We start from the raw sequence: 15,429 nt of genomic DNA, 5'->3' as shown, positions 1-15,429 counted from the left end.
ACGACTCGAGTGATAAAGGTAAATACATAGAAATGATATTTCTATTGCAAGTAAAAAAAAAAAATAATAACTTGACTTTACTAAGTCAGTTATAAATCTAAAATTATAAATTATTGACTGGCTCAATAATTCGATTGCGATCATAACATGCAATTGCATTACATTCAAATATCTAGGCTAACTTAACAGGAAATTAATCACTGGATTAAAAATAACTGAGGATGCAATAATTTAAATATCGCATTTACTAATCTTAATCATAAAATAAAATAGCGGGCTACTACATACTACCCCCCTTAACAAAAATTTCGTCCCGAAATTTGCATATTATCGCACCAGTTCTGATATCTTTCTAGCATCTTACCTTCAAATTTTCATGTAGTTTCTTCTTATCCATGGTGTCTCCATGGATTTTCACCAAAGTGATGAACTCGTTTCTAAGCGGTTGCTCTTAACGATCCAAGATGTCTTTTGGCTTTTCTTCATAGCTCAAATTTGAGCTAAGGACCATTTCGTTTTGGGTGGATCACGTCATTTGGATCCAAAACATACTTCTTGAATTGGGATATGTGAAAAACATTGGACATTCTCATAACTTGGCGGTAACACCAATCTATAGGCTATTGGGCCTATTTTCTAAAATCTCATATGGTCGCACAAGTTGTGGTGTAATCTTTTCTTTTACGTCAATCCTAGTTATTCCCTTGAAGGGTAATACTTTTAGGAAGACTTTGCCTCCTACTTTAAAATCTAACTTAGTTCGGCGCGTATCAGCATACGATTTCTGTCTATCTTGTGCTTATTTTATTCTTTATCTTAATATGACAAACTATCTCAATCATTTCGCCAGTCATATTTGGCCCTCAAATTATCCTTTCACCTATTTCATCTCAATAAAATGGTGATTTGCATTTTATTCCACATAATGCCGTATAAGACGCCATATCGACGTTTGCCTGATAACTATTGTTATAGGCAAACTCAATCAATGGTAACATTGATTCCTCACTCCCACCTCTATCTAGTTCTACTACTTTTAACATGTCTTCGAGAATCTGAATTGTTATCTCAAACTGTCCATCTGTTTGTGGGTGGAAGATAGCACTGAAATTAAATCTTGTGCCTAATTCCTTATGCAAGTTCATCTACAGTCTGGGTGTTCGAATCGTTGTTTGAAGTAATTGACACGGGCACGCCGTGCAACGCATAATTTTTCAGACATATAATTGGGCTAGTTTGTCTGATCCGTATGCGATCAGTATTGGTTCAAAACGAGCGCATTTCGTGAGTCACTCCACTATTACCTCTCTTGCAATGTGCTCCCACCTGCACTCTGAAATCTTCAATGGCTGTAACTTTTCATACAGTGTTTGGTGCAAGTTTTTCACTTGTTGGCATGCTAGGAGTTTCTCAACAAGTGAAGCTATATCTTTCTTCATACCTTCCCACTAGAATTTGTCTATTCAAGTCTTGGTATATTTTGTGCTTCCCTGGTGGCTAGTATATGATGTGTCATGAGCCTCGCTCATTATCTCATCTTTGAGTTTTTTTTTTTTTTGCATTATCAGCTTTCCTATAAAGTTGGGTGTTATTACCATCGTGGCAATAATCCTTTCTACAGATTCTAGTGGTTGAACCACTTCTAAATTCATTCTACTAAAATCTTTCATGGGTTCCTCTTCCTAAGTAAGGGGAGATCCCAACTTAAGTTGAGTCTTACGACTCAAGGAGTCGTCTACCTTGTTAGCTTTGCCTGGGTGGTAGTTAATACTACAGTCGCGGTCCTGCGCTAGTTCGAGTCATCTTTACTGTCTCATGTTAAGATCTTCTTGCTCGAAAAAGTATTTCAAACTTTTATGGTCTTTACTGCAGTTAATTCTAGTTTATGAGTTGGCTAGTTCAATTCATGTGGTTAATGCTATCGTGATGCGTATGTTGCCACTCTTCCTTCTTGCGTTAACATGCAACTAAGTACTCTCCTTGAACGCGTCTGTACAACCCACATATTCTTATCAGCTGTTGGAACAACTTACACTGGTGCGGTAGTTAACTTCTCCTTGAGCTCTTGAAATCTTTTCTCACATTTTTTTTTTTTTTTTTTGTGCAAGAAAATTTGATTCCCTTCTAGGGTAACTGTGTCATTGACTTTGCTATTTGAAAAAATCCTTCTATGAATTATGAATCTGTGATAGTAATCTGTTCATCCCAAGGAACTTCCGATCTCATTAGGGTTAGTATGCGGTCTCCATTGGTGTACAACTTGTACTTTTCTCAAGGTCCACTTTGATCCCTTCTAATGTGACAATATGTCCCAAAAGTGACTTCGTTGAGCCAAAATTCGCACTTGTTGAACTTGGCATAAAGATGCTCTGTTTTCAACTTTTTTTTTTTTTTTAGACTATCCTCAGGTGTTTCTCATGGTCCTTCTCGTTCCTCGAGTAGATCAAGACATCATCTACGAAAACTAAGACAACTTGCCTAAGTATGGGTGGAACACTCGATTAATGAGGTCCACAAACATGGCTGGTGCATTGGTCAATCCAAATGACACCACTACGAACTCATAGAGTTTATATCTAGTTCGGAAGACCACCTTGGGTACATCTTCTCATCGAATCTATAGTTAATGGTACCTAGACCTTAAATCTAGCTTTGAGGACACACTCACTCCTCTGAGTTGCTTGAAGAAGTCGTCTATCCTCGATAGAGGATACCTGTCCTTGAGTGTCACCTTGTTCAACTCTCTATAAGTTTATGTGTATCCTCAGTAGAGGATACACATTCTCAATGTGCCATCTTTATTCTTTTACAAAAAGAACGGGTGCACCCCGGTGAAATCTTCAGGAAACATTTGGAAATTCACGTACGATTGTCACGTCTCCTATACTTTTCTCGGTTTTTTTTTTTTTTTTTTTTTTTTTTTTTTTTTTTTCTGTGCAAGTACACAAGGTAGGGTGGACACCATTTTCTTATCATCTTTGTTGCTTGAGGGGCGGAGATGATCGTCTTTCTCCTACCCATGCTGATCCCATGAAAACGTGTCAGTTTCTTCCCCGTGGTCGAAAAGAAATTTGACTTTCATTGCAAATGATGGTGGCATAGTTCTCAACTATCCATTCCATTCCTAAAATTATGTATAAGTCTCTCATCGGCATAACATACGAGTTGTTCACTCCAACTTGAATAATTTTTATGCTTAGCTCTAAATTCAAGCACACATGTGCTATTATTGTTGTTGTTACTATCGCTGGTGTGGTTACTGCTCTTGGTATGGTTGGGCAAAGCTTGGATTGCTCAAATGCAGAGTCTGAACAGGCGAGTTTAGCCTGAGACCCGCCCTTTGTTGCTTATTCGGGTAACGATTTGTATAATGTTCATTCCAGTTACTATGCAACAACCTTCATTACCAGTCCTGGAGAGTTTCCCATGGTTCTTGTTCCACTTTGGGCAGGGTGGAGTCCCATACTTGTTATCCCCCATCCGTTTTGAGGTGTCATAGCCACGTTGCTGGGACGTCTGCTCCTGCCATGGCCCTTTCCTTAGCTTGGCCAGGGTTACTATATCCCATTCTCTTTTTCTTTCTCAAAAGTTCTGAGCCCGAGTTTGTGGAGGTGCAGACGTAGGCGCAGTTGCTGGTCTCTCTCCCAGCATTGCTGCCTCAATGCATAACGCTTTGCTAAGCGACTCCACGTAAGACGATCCACCATGGCTTGCCCAAGCCATTCTAATCTCTTGCCTCAGTCCGACACAGAATTCTTTTAACCATCTTTCCATATGTGTCTACTTGCTCTAGCGCATATCTTGACGTATTGCAGAACATCATGCCGTATGGAGTAATTGTTGTTCTTCTTTGCTTCGGATTGTTAAATTCCATTTCTTTCTTTTTGCGATAGCTTTTGGGTGTATACTTGTCATATATTACAGTCTTAAACTATTCCCACCTTAAAATTCCTAACTACTCAATTGTCATTGTCTTCCTCCTTGCTTCCCACCATAAGTCAGTTGAAAGGATACGCGAGACGTTCCTGTGTAAGAAATTGAAGATGCGCTCACTAGCTTCTCAGCCTTCGTAGGATCTCCTATCTTATCGAAGACAAGTGGATTTTCTCGTAGAAATAGTTATTATATTCTACATTTTTGTTGTATGGCTAGTGGGGCTTGTTCTGGCCCCGGTGCTGGGCCTTTTCCATTATCTCGGGGAATTTTTTTTTTTTTCCTCTCGGACACCCTCATTTGGTGGCATACTGATGAGTTGACATATAGTCATTAACGCATTATAAAACATACAGATGCATATCATCACTTCTGTAATTTGTTTCTTGATTTTCAAATCTTGTTCGGACTCTTTCTCATGCAAGTATATAAGTAACACGTGGCAGAAGTGACTTGCCGCAAAACACCAAATAGGTTGCTGAATAGACATAGGAAATTTACATCAATAAAGACTATTTCATTAACATTTGGATATAGATCTACTCATCTATCCAAGTACTACACGTGGTGGACTGGTTGTCTAGCAGTTATCACAAAAGAACTTAGTCACATTACGCCCTGTGAACCAGCGTTTCAGTACTAGTACTAGTCAAACAACTAAGCCAGCATAAGGGCATAAAAAGCATCAGAACAATCAACATTTCTGAAAAACACAAATAACGTTCTACTAAATCCATAAGAGATGGTCTAGTTGGATCACGTGCTTGACCCTTCGGTCGAGGCATACGTGCTAGATGGATTTAATCTGGTGAATACTTGTTTGTCTTTAGGTCACCGGAAATCTACTAACAACTAATAAACCACAATGATTTAAATCACAAAAGACAATTTGGCAAAGTGTTTCAACAATTTTGTCAAACAATTGAAAAGGAATGACCTTAGGGTAGAAATGAATTGACTAAAAGGTCGAAACGAAATGACCTAATAATTTGAACCCGCTTGGCTTTTCAGATGAAAGTTTAAATATATAGGTTTAGAGACCCATATATGACGACTACTGAGATTTTGGTCATGTGGACTGGCCAGGTCCGACACAACTACTTCTTAGTCACTCGGAAATACTTTTCCGAACTTGGCAACTCTTGTTCATTGGCTGCAAAAGGTATATTTGGTCTAAAATCACCACTTTCTTCTTAACATCTTGAACATGTCCTTGAGAATATTCTAGAGCTTCTCAAACTTGGAGTCTGTCTCCTAGTTTAATGCAATCCTTAAACATCTTCTATAGGCGAAATAAGGTAGGCTCGACCTTACTCAACAATCTTCCTCTACATGATCTTTATGTAGTACTCCTAGTACTTAGTGTTTTCTTCACATAGCGCTTGAAATGCAACCATATAATTTGAAGTACTCTTCCGTGTTATTGCAAAAGACCTTCTGAATCATCACACATTCAATAAGGAAATAGCCTTTGCTCATCTGAGCACCTTTATAGGGTATGTGTCACCATATGTAATGCTAAGTCATGGAATGACCTTAGTCAATGCTCTTATTCCGGCTACCAGACTAAATACCTAATCCAAGACGTTCTAACTGAGGCGATGTCCTCGATAGGTTAAGGTATGTATACTTATCTTGAGTATATCCTTAGGGTCTCATTAGAATCTTAATTCATTTGTCTCAGCATTGATCCACTGTCGGCGCTTCTAGCTATTATTAAACTCTGAACCATCTTCGAGAACTTCCCTCGTCTTACCCACTTGCGTAAACTTTTATGATCAATCAAAATGGTTGGTAATTGTCAGTACCCATATCACATCTCGTCTTTCCAATTCGTAGTAGGTGATCGTAATCAATAGGGATTCTCAGTCATGTCCTCATCTAATATGATAGGTACTGTAAGCAGAATGGTTCCGAATACCTGAAACTATAAGCTGATAGCTTTAATCGAATTATTAACATCATATACAAAGCATTTTGACCCCTGGTAAGTCTAATTATGAAGTTCATTGATGAATCATGAAAGTTATCCTCAAGTCATAGCTAGTGATAATCGAGGCTAGAAGTGAGTCTCAACTTATTAGGGATTAGCTAACTGGTTACATAAGTCATACTCATCGCTATAAGCAATATCATACTTAAACTATCATTGAATAAGGCAATAGTCGATTAGGTGCTCCGTCTCGTGTGAACAACCTGAATGAAGAACTATGCCTGCTTCAGTGATTCGTGCGTGGCACTCCGCTTGCACTGCTTTCATTGGATTCTCTTCCTCTTTCTTAGCTCTTCACCATTGCTATAGTGAAAGATAATTGAGTTTCTAGTTTGTATTGTTCTTCTTGTAACAGTGATCATGCATTCTTAACGCATCTAAGTTCATTGAGATATCTAATCAATCAATAAAGCATAAAACTTGAATGTAAGCATCAGTACATTCATATAAAACGTGAACTTCTCAATGTTTTAAAATCATTACCACCTTCTTTCTTGCTGAGCATGACGATGTGATGAAGTGCTGAGCTTTTGTCGACTGACACTTTTATACTAATATCTAATCTAGGGCTAATTGGGTAACTTTTGGATTCAGAGCAAACGATCTGCTCTGATACCATTCTGTCACGACCGAACCTAATTAAGGATAATTAAATCGGAGAAACCGTGACTAAGGGAGGGAGATTAGAAGCGGGGATAGAAAGGGGGTGAATAAATAATGAAGGCTCGAAATCAAATCATTGTTAAGGAGGGACAATCATAAGATAACTGTTGTTTAGTCACAAGGACTCGATTAACTCGTGAGTTCGGATGAACCCGACTTAGCTTAAAGACATATTACTTGAGAGTATGCAGCGGAATAACATAATCTGATTACATGTATGAAGACATGTATCCAAGAGTCCATTTTAAACTCATGACAAAAGCTCCGCTCATCACTTCATCTTCATCAGCCATTGCTCAACCTGCACATTTAGAAATATATGGAGGGCTGAGTACAAAAGTACTCAGTGGGCACGTATGCCTAAATATACACATCATTGCGTAAAAACTATAAATTGTCATGCCATCATAAACAGTACAGCAAGGGAGTTTTAGCTAAAAGGTCCAAGCTTACTAAATTCATTTGTGATTCTTAAAGTTCGTCTGCAGACTAAGTTCTCTTGTAATCTATCATATCTGGAACTTTGTGCCGGAGAGGTGGCCACCTCTCACAGTCACTTGACCGGCCAACCCGCTAGATGACTCACGGTCACTGGTGTACACTAGTCCTGGCAGGATAGCTATCAACTGCTCAGGACCCGAATTCGATTGCATCATTGGCAAAGCCAACGCAGATAGATATCATACTAAAATTTAAATATTTATGGCAAGACAATAATTAAAATAATTTTCAGTTCAAATAATTTGGAACGAAATAACTTGTTCAATTGTAACATTAAACTCATTTGATATATATACATGAAAGTAAACCCACCTGATAGCAAAGCTTTGCTACAGTTCAGTAACCCCTTGACTAGTTCTTACTCTTGCGCTTAACCTTTAATGCGAGAACATAAGGTCAAACCTTAACTCGATGAAAATTCTCAAATAAATGAGAATGCGTAAAATAAATATGCATGACTCATATTCCTTTAATTATTAATCTAACTATTGGATTAAAGCTCGTCTTATGATATCGGATTATTAATCTTAATTAATCCACCCTTCTTAGGATATTCTAGCCCGCTTACTAATTAATAACATCGTCTCAATTTATCAGTAATTAAAAATAATTGAGTCTAATTCATCGATTAACAAATCTATAATTAATCTCTACTTGGGCTCAATAGTTAAAGCAGTCCAAATTATTAAAAGAAGTCTAGCATTTTCAGCCCATCAGTCTGGGCCCAAATAATTAAATAATGCTAGCCCATTGCTAATCCATATAAGAATTCCTTAGCCCAAAAACAAAGAAGCCCAAATTACCATAATTTCGGCCCACTCCTCAAATAACTCTTAGGTCCAATCTAACAACCCATCTCCCATCTCTCTTCTCACATTCACGGCTGCACACGCAGCCTTCTCCTCTCACCTGAAAACTACCGCCGCGGGTGACCTTCTCCGGCGAGTCGTCGCCTGCCTTCGTCGGCTCTGCTTTCGCCCCTGACTCCACCCCTCTCTCTCTGTTTCTCCTCTGCGATTTCCCCTTCATATTTTACAAATTGAGCCCTAGCTCTTTTCTGGAGTCGCCGCCGTCACCTCGGCTCTGAAAATCCGGCGACATCGCCGCCTTCTGAAGTCCGACCCATCGTCTGTCCTCTTCTCTCGCCGTCTTCACCTTCCTCAGTCTCGACGAAGCAACCCAATCGAGCCCTAGGTTCCTTCGGCTCAGGCGACATTGCCGCCACTTCCCGGGCTTGATCACGCTTCAGATATTCCGGCGGAGTCGACGCCGTTCTTCGGCTTGTGCCGTCTCCTGAAAACTGGCGTCTCTCCTCTCACTTCACAGATGCGAGGTAGAAACAAGGTGAGCCCTAATTTCCCAAATCAGAAATCGCCTCCACCGCCGTCACCGAGTAACCGGCGAGCGGGGCCGCTTCTGACGCCGTTCTGAGGTCCGACGAGGTCGGCTCCTTCCATCGCTGTCAGTGCTGGGTGAAGGCACCACGAATCACCGCTGTTTCTCTTCCGAGCTATGGTGAGGCCGACGCACCATCGTTTCTCCTCTCAATTCCGCAATTTCAGAAATACACAAACTCAAAAGAATTGAGCCCTAGCTTCTCTTTCCACAAGGCGTCGCCGCTCTGTGATTCGGTGAGAGTCATCGTCGACCTGTTATCGCGAAAGGCCGCTGCCTTACTCGACTTCGGGCGAGACAGTAAAAGCTTCACCATCGTTGCTTCCCCTCGGTTTGACGGAACAGGAAGTCACCCCTCTCCCGGTTTACAGAAACAGGTACAGCAAAGTACCTCTCCCCTTTCCCCAAAAATGCTAAGTCAATTCAAACGCTATGGTTATTATGCAATATGAATCATCTTCACACCTTAGGGATTTCATGATTCTCGTGGAAGGGAAAGAGATTTCTAAAGCTATTGTTCATGAGTCTAGTGAGCTCTTGTTTTTCTATAATCTTGTGTTAGTGAAGTCTGTTGTTTCTATATGGGAAAAATGATTATGTTATTTATGCTTATTCTGAATTCTTTAGAAAATAACATACTTGTTGGATGATATGCAAACTGGATTCGAAATAAAGGAGCTTAGTATAGATACCTTGCAATTGTTTTGTGTTGGTAGCTGATGTTGTTGATTGGATTCAATGAGATGAAAGCTGAAACAGCAAATATTGTTTCTTGACAATTTCAGGAGGTACTAAAGAGGAATGGAGGAAATTCGAATCAAGACTTACCTCTCAAGGTTTGGCAGCAGAAATCATCTTACTCTCTCTCAAATCTGGTGTCTAAAATCTGGTGTCTAAGGGAATGAATGAAGAGTGTTGTTGGCTGATATGTTTATTTGAAGGAGTGCATTAATGGCTATACTTGAGTAGTCTACTAAAATGGCTGATTTTGTTCCCACACGCATGCCTTCCCTTTTCTTTTCTTGATGTAGTAGGTAGGAAGTTTGGTTTGTTTTCTTGATGTAGTAGGTAGGAAATAGGGATGTAGTGAATAATAAGTTGTAAAGTTGTGATGTGATGAATAAAATAAATCATTCTCTGTTGGTAAATCTATATATGTTATTAATCTCGGGTCTTGCTAAAAATACAAAATACTCTAAAAATTCTCATATTTTGATTGTTGACTTCTCATCCATTAACATCGTGACTTGTAGAATAAATCTAAATTAAATCTGTAGATTTAATTCACTTCACAAGCTGAAATAAATCCACGACTCGAGTGATAAAGGTAAATACATAGAAATGATATTTCTATTGCAAGTAAAAAAAAAAAAATAACTTGACTTTACTAAGTCAGTTATAAATCTAAAATTATAAATTATTGACTGGCTCAATAATTCGATTGCGATCATAACATGCAATTGCATTACATTCAAATATTTAGGCTAACTTAACAGGAAATTAATCACTGGATTAAAAATAACTGAGGATGCAATAATTTAAATATCGCATTTACTAATCTTAATCATAAAATAAAATAGCGGGCTACTACAGAAACCTTGTGCTACGAGTTTTGCTCTATATCTCGTAACTTCATTTTTCTCGATTCTCTTTTTAATAAAGATCTACCTGTATTCAAGATGGATTTTAGATTCCGGAGTTAGAGCTATATATTCAAATACTTTCCGGTTATCACAAGAATTTAATTCCCTTTCTATAGCTTCTTTTCACTTTGGCCAATCAAGTCTCTGTTTGCATTCTGCAACAGACTTTAGTTGAGGATCCTCATTTAAAACATGAAGAGCTATATGAAAGGTAAATATATCATCAACAATGATATTTTCTCTCTCTAGTATCTGATGTAAATAATTTATTGAGATCTCATAATTTTCAAATACTTGTAATTCTTTAGGAATTACATCGCTTTCATTGGTTGATTAGTCATTTTCGTCATTGTTTGGTTTCCATCTTGCCTCTTTCTTTTTCTAGGCATAGAATCTTTGGAACCAACTGGTCGACCATGTTATTGACGAATTTTAGACTCATTTGCTGCCAAATTTATTTGTCCTTCAAGGACATTAATTTTAGCTGGAGTATTTGCAGCATATATGTGAGATTGTGTCACTTTTCTTGTATCTACAAAAGCATCAGGAATTTGATTTGCAATCTTTTGCAAATGAATGATCTTTTCAATTTCTTGTTCACATTGATTTGTTCTATAATCAAAATGTGATAAGTTTTTCTCATTTCAAGAGAGTTCCTTGTGCTTTTCTGGATGTATATTTATTCCTTATAATGTTGGAAATGTCATTTCGTCAAAATGACAATCTGCAAAACGTGCAGTAAATAAATCACCTGTTAAAGGTTCTATATACCTTATAACCGAGGGTGAATTAAATCCAACATATATCCCAAGTCTTTGTTGGGGACCCATTTTTGTTCGTTGTGGGGGGGGGGGGGTGCAATTGGGACTTAAACCGCGCAACCAAAAGTTCGTAAGTGAGAAACATCATGTTCTCAGCAAAAAATAATTTGCATTGGGAAGTATTCATGATTAGCTTATGTCGAACTAATGTTGCAGCATGTAATATGGCATGACCCCAAACAATAGTTGGGAGTTTTGATTTCATAAGTAATGGTCTAGCAATAATTTGAAGACGTTTAATCAATGATTCTACTAAACCATTTTGAGTATGGACACAAGCTACTGTATATTCAATCTCAATTTCAATAACCATACAATAGTTTTCAAATGCTTGAGACATAAACTCACTAGCATTATCAAGACGAATTATTTTAATTGAATTGTATGTGAATTGAGCTCTTAATTTTATAATTTGAGCAAGTAGTCTAGCAAATGTTGCATTTCTAGTAGAAAGCAAGCATACATGTGACCATCTATAAAAGGCATCAATTAATACCATAAAATATCGAAAAGTTCCACAAGGTGGATGTATAGGTCCATAAATGTCTCCTTTAATTCTTTCTAAGAAAGATGGAGATTCAGTATTATCCTTCGTATATGAAGGTCTAATGACTAACTTGCCTTGCGCATAAGCATCACATGAGAATTCATTTGTAGAAAAAACCTTTTGATTCTTATGTTGTGCCCATATGAATTATTGATTATTCAGCGCATTATAGTTGCTCCAGGATGTCCAAACCTATCATGCCAAAGCTTAAAGCTTTTGTGTCATTGAACTTCACGTTCATGACATGGTTTGTCTCAATTGCTTTTATGAATGTATAATACATTCCAGAAGGTAGTGATGCTAATTTTTCTTTTGTCAGCTTATAGCCTGAAACAAAAGAATTTATGCAAAGATATTCATTTTTACCTTCCACACAATTGTCTCGATGTGGTATCCATTATTACGGACATTCTTGAAACTTAGTAAGTTCCTTACTAGAGTACAGGGCATTTTCAATATCTAATTTAGTATCATTTGACAAAATGATACAAGCTCTTCCGGAGCCTTCAATGATGTTTGATGCACCTGATATTGTGTTAACATTATCCTCAGCTAATGTCAACTTAAGGAAATGCTTCTTCTTTTGAAGAATAATTTGTGTATTGTCACTATCACCAAGACAAATATCATAAGATTTCATATGATGTTAGTGTATAGATGTTTATGCCTTGTTAAAAACCTCTCCATAAAAACCCCATGGGAAAAATTCGGTAGAGGAAAAGAGTACAAGACATATATATTTACTCATATATTACACTAGTTGCCTCGTTAAAAACCTTAACTAAGAAAACCTCATAGGAAAAAAACTTAGTAAGGAAAAAAGAGTACAACCATTCGGCCTTTAGGGCCATTTGACATTCATGGTCTACATGTAATATATATTTCTTTTCAAGAGCATGTAATATTCTTCATGAATATTACTTGTGCTACTTTAATAGCATCAATTTAAGATCTTGAATATAATATTATTCAAAAATGTTACTTGTGCTCAAGGTCTTATTTTCAAGAGCATATAATATAAATTGCTTTTCAAAAGCATGTAATATTCTTTAGGAATATTACTTGTGCTATTTAATAGCATTAATTTAAGATCTTGAATGTAATATTCTTCAGGAATATTACTTGTGCTATTTAAATAGCATCAATTAATTTTCAAGATCATTTCGGATAAATAGACCGTATATATATAGTATATTTCAAAATATAACATGTCAAAATCTTGAAATAAGAGCACAAAAATCACGAAATTTGGCATGGAAATTGATAACAATACGGTAAACAAATGATTTATTTTAATGATACAATTCTCCATATTAGAGAAAATTATAAAAGGAGAAATTTAATATAATCCATATATAATTTCATCTCAAAAAGTGCCGCTCGAAAGGCGCGCGTAAAGCAATTAAGTGATTGTTTTAGAAAAAAAAAATACTTATTCATTTACATCGAGAATAAAATTAATAGATTAATTGCATTAATAAAAACAACTGATCAAATACAATTGAAACAGAAAAGCAATCAAAATATATACATGTTGATTGGATATATACAGTTGAACACATGTATTAATAGAATATACACATCTATGCTTCAAATCTCTGAATCGAATCACAAATAGTATAAATACTTGAGAAATCGGCATAAAGTTGAATTAACAATCTGTTTTATATCAAGCGTGTTACTGTGATTTCGTTTTCCAAAACCAATTAATTGATTTAAACACATTAAACATTATAATATTCTAAAACTTCAAAGTTTCTCTATTCTAAACTTTGATGATTACGAAAAAGATATGAATAGGAATTTAGATTAGAAATCTAATGGTACCTTGTTTGAAAAAACACCATGCTTTCCCACGGCATACATCCAGTAATTGAATTGGTTAGAGATCATGCTTTCCCACGGCCAGTAATTCAATTGAATTGGTTAAAGAGACTTAGGGCTAGAGACTCGTGCTGATAACGTGTTATAAACTAGAGAGAAGCAAGAGAATAGAGTAGAGAATACGAATGAAGTGTATTCAATATGGAGGCTAAAGGCCTCTATTTATACAAGTAGGAAACTAGGGTTTTAGGGAGGTTTCTTGGTCAACACACATAAGATATATCTTATAGATATATTTACAACAATAGGATACATATTGGAGCATTCTCCATCATTCTCTATCCTATGTGGCACTCTCACAATGTAGTATTTACTTCATTCTCAATTCTACACTATATGGCATTTTTATATTTATTTTCATCCATCCCACATTGAATTTATACCAAACTTCATCAATTCATTACCTAAATAAAAGGCCCAATCTCCATAAGTACATTAGGTTATTTAGCCTTTTCCCATTAATATTCTATTAAATTTAATAATGGGAAAATCTAGATAAGAAATACATATAATATGTATTTCAAATAAATAGTTTTTCACATTTCTTAGAGTTGCAATAGTTTTTCATATTAAATTTATATTAAATATCATAATTCAAACTCTAAAAAAAATTGTAATTAGATTTCAATATTTGCAAACCTAAATAAAATATAGATGTTTTTAAAATAAATAGGTTCTTCAATTGAATGTGGTCATATAAAATAAAATAATACTTAAATGTATTTAAATAAATAAGTTATTTAATTTAATTTCGTCATATAAAATAAAGAAAATGATATTAAGATATATCATTATGGTCATAATAAGTGTAGAATTGATGAAGTTTTGTAAGAATGTGTTGATCTAACACATTCTCATATATGACATTTATTTCAAATTAAATTATTTCATATATATTTTTGTACTAAAAAAAGGGCTTAATCTCCATGTATATATTAGCTTATCATCGTTCCCACATTGATATTTTATCATTCCTTCATTGATCTTAAATTGAACTTCACCATGAAAAAAACATAAATAAAAGGATACTTTTGAGATGCATTTAAAATAAATAGATTCTTCAATTTAATTTGATCATGAAAAATAATTTCAAATAAATTATCATTTCTTAATTGATCTAACACATTCTCATATATATTGAATTTATATTAAATCTCACAATTCAAAATTTAAATAAAAGGATTATTAAACTTTGCCATTTAAAAATCTAAATAAAAAGATACTTAACTTTGAAAAAATAATAAAAATATATTTAAATGTATTTGAAATAAATAGATTCTTATTGTTTGAATTTTTTTTGAGATTATCAACCAATTATTGATTTATATTTTATTTATTTATATACATATTTTATAAATTTAAACAAATTCAAGAATTAGTTGGTATTATTATATGTGTTTGGGACGAGAATAAATATTAATATCATCCCATATATAATAAAAAATGGAATACTCCTATGTTGCATCACCTTATTTTTTTCATTTTTATTTATTCTAATTCTCCAAAGAATTTAATATTTATTCATTCTTATTTATCTAAATCTTTTCATCCCACATTGATTTTTTTTATGAGATTTCACCAAAATTAAACCTATATAAAAAGATGCTCTTACTCTTCAAACCAAAATTTCACATTTAATTGGCGGAATGGTTGATCAATTTTATTTGGTTAAATAAAAAATTATTTAATTTTATTTTTAAAAATAAATACTTGTGATTTTAAATCTAATTACAATTTTTTTAGACTTTGAATTATGAAGTTTAATATAAATTTACTGTGAAAAACTATTGCAACTATAAAAAAATATGAAAAACTATTTATTTGAAATACATATTACAAATATTTTTTTATCTAGACTTTTTCTTGATTAAATTTAAAAGAATATCAATGTGGGAAAGATAGATGAGCTAATGTATTCATGGAGATTGAGCCTTTTATTTAGGTTATGAATTGATGAAGTTTTGTATAAACTCAATTTTGAATAGATGAAAACAAATGTAAAAATGTCATATAGTGTAGAATTGAGGGTGAAGCAAATACTAAATTGTG

The 15,429-nt window shown here is 35.1% G+C and overlaps 1 long non-coding RNA gene across 1 annotated transcript; it reads right to left on the bottom strand.

The window, feature by feature from the left end:
* Nucleotides 1-6,644: 6,644 nt before the first annotated feature.
* Nucleotides 6,645-9,794, bottom strand: LOC131004192 (uncharacterized). The gene is made up of 3 exons (XR_009094928.1): nucleotides 9,178-9,794; nucleotides 7,403-7,465; nucleotides 6,645-6,890 (listed from the first exon to the last, which is right to left on the bottom strand). It is a non-coding gene; the product is annotated as an uncharacterized LOC131004192 (long non-coding RNA).
* Between the last annotated feature and the right edge of the window lie 5,635 nt (nucleotides 9,795-15,429).

The sequence above is a fragment of the Salvia miltiorrhiza genome, unplaced genomic scaffold (genome assembly GCF_028751815.1).
Source record: "Salvia miltiorrhiza cultivar Shanhuang (shh) unplaced genomic scaffold, IMPLAD_Smil_shh original_scaffold_350_2, whole genome shotgun sequence".
Lineage (NCBI taxonomy): Eukaryota > Viridiplantae > Streptophyta > Magnoliopsida > Lamiales > Lamiaceae > Salvia > Salvia miltiorrhiza.
Note: the sequence above shows the minus strand (reverse complement) of the source record. Positions and strands in the feature narration are given on the sequence as shown.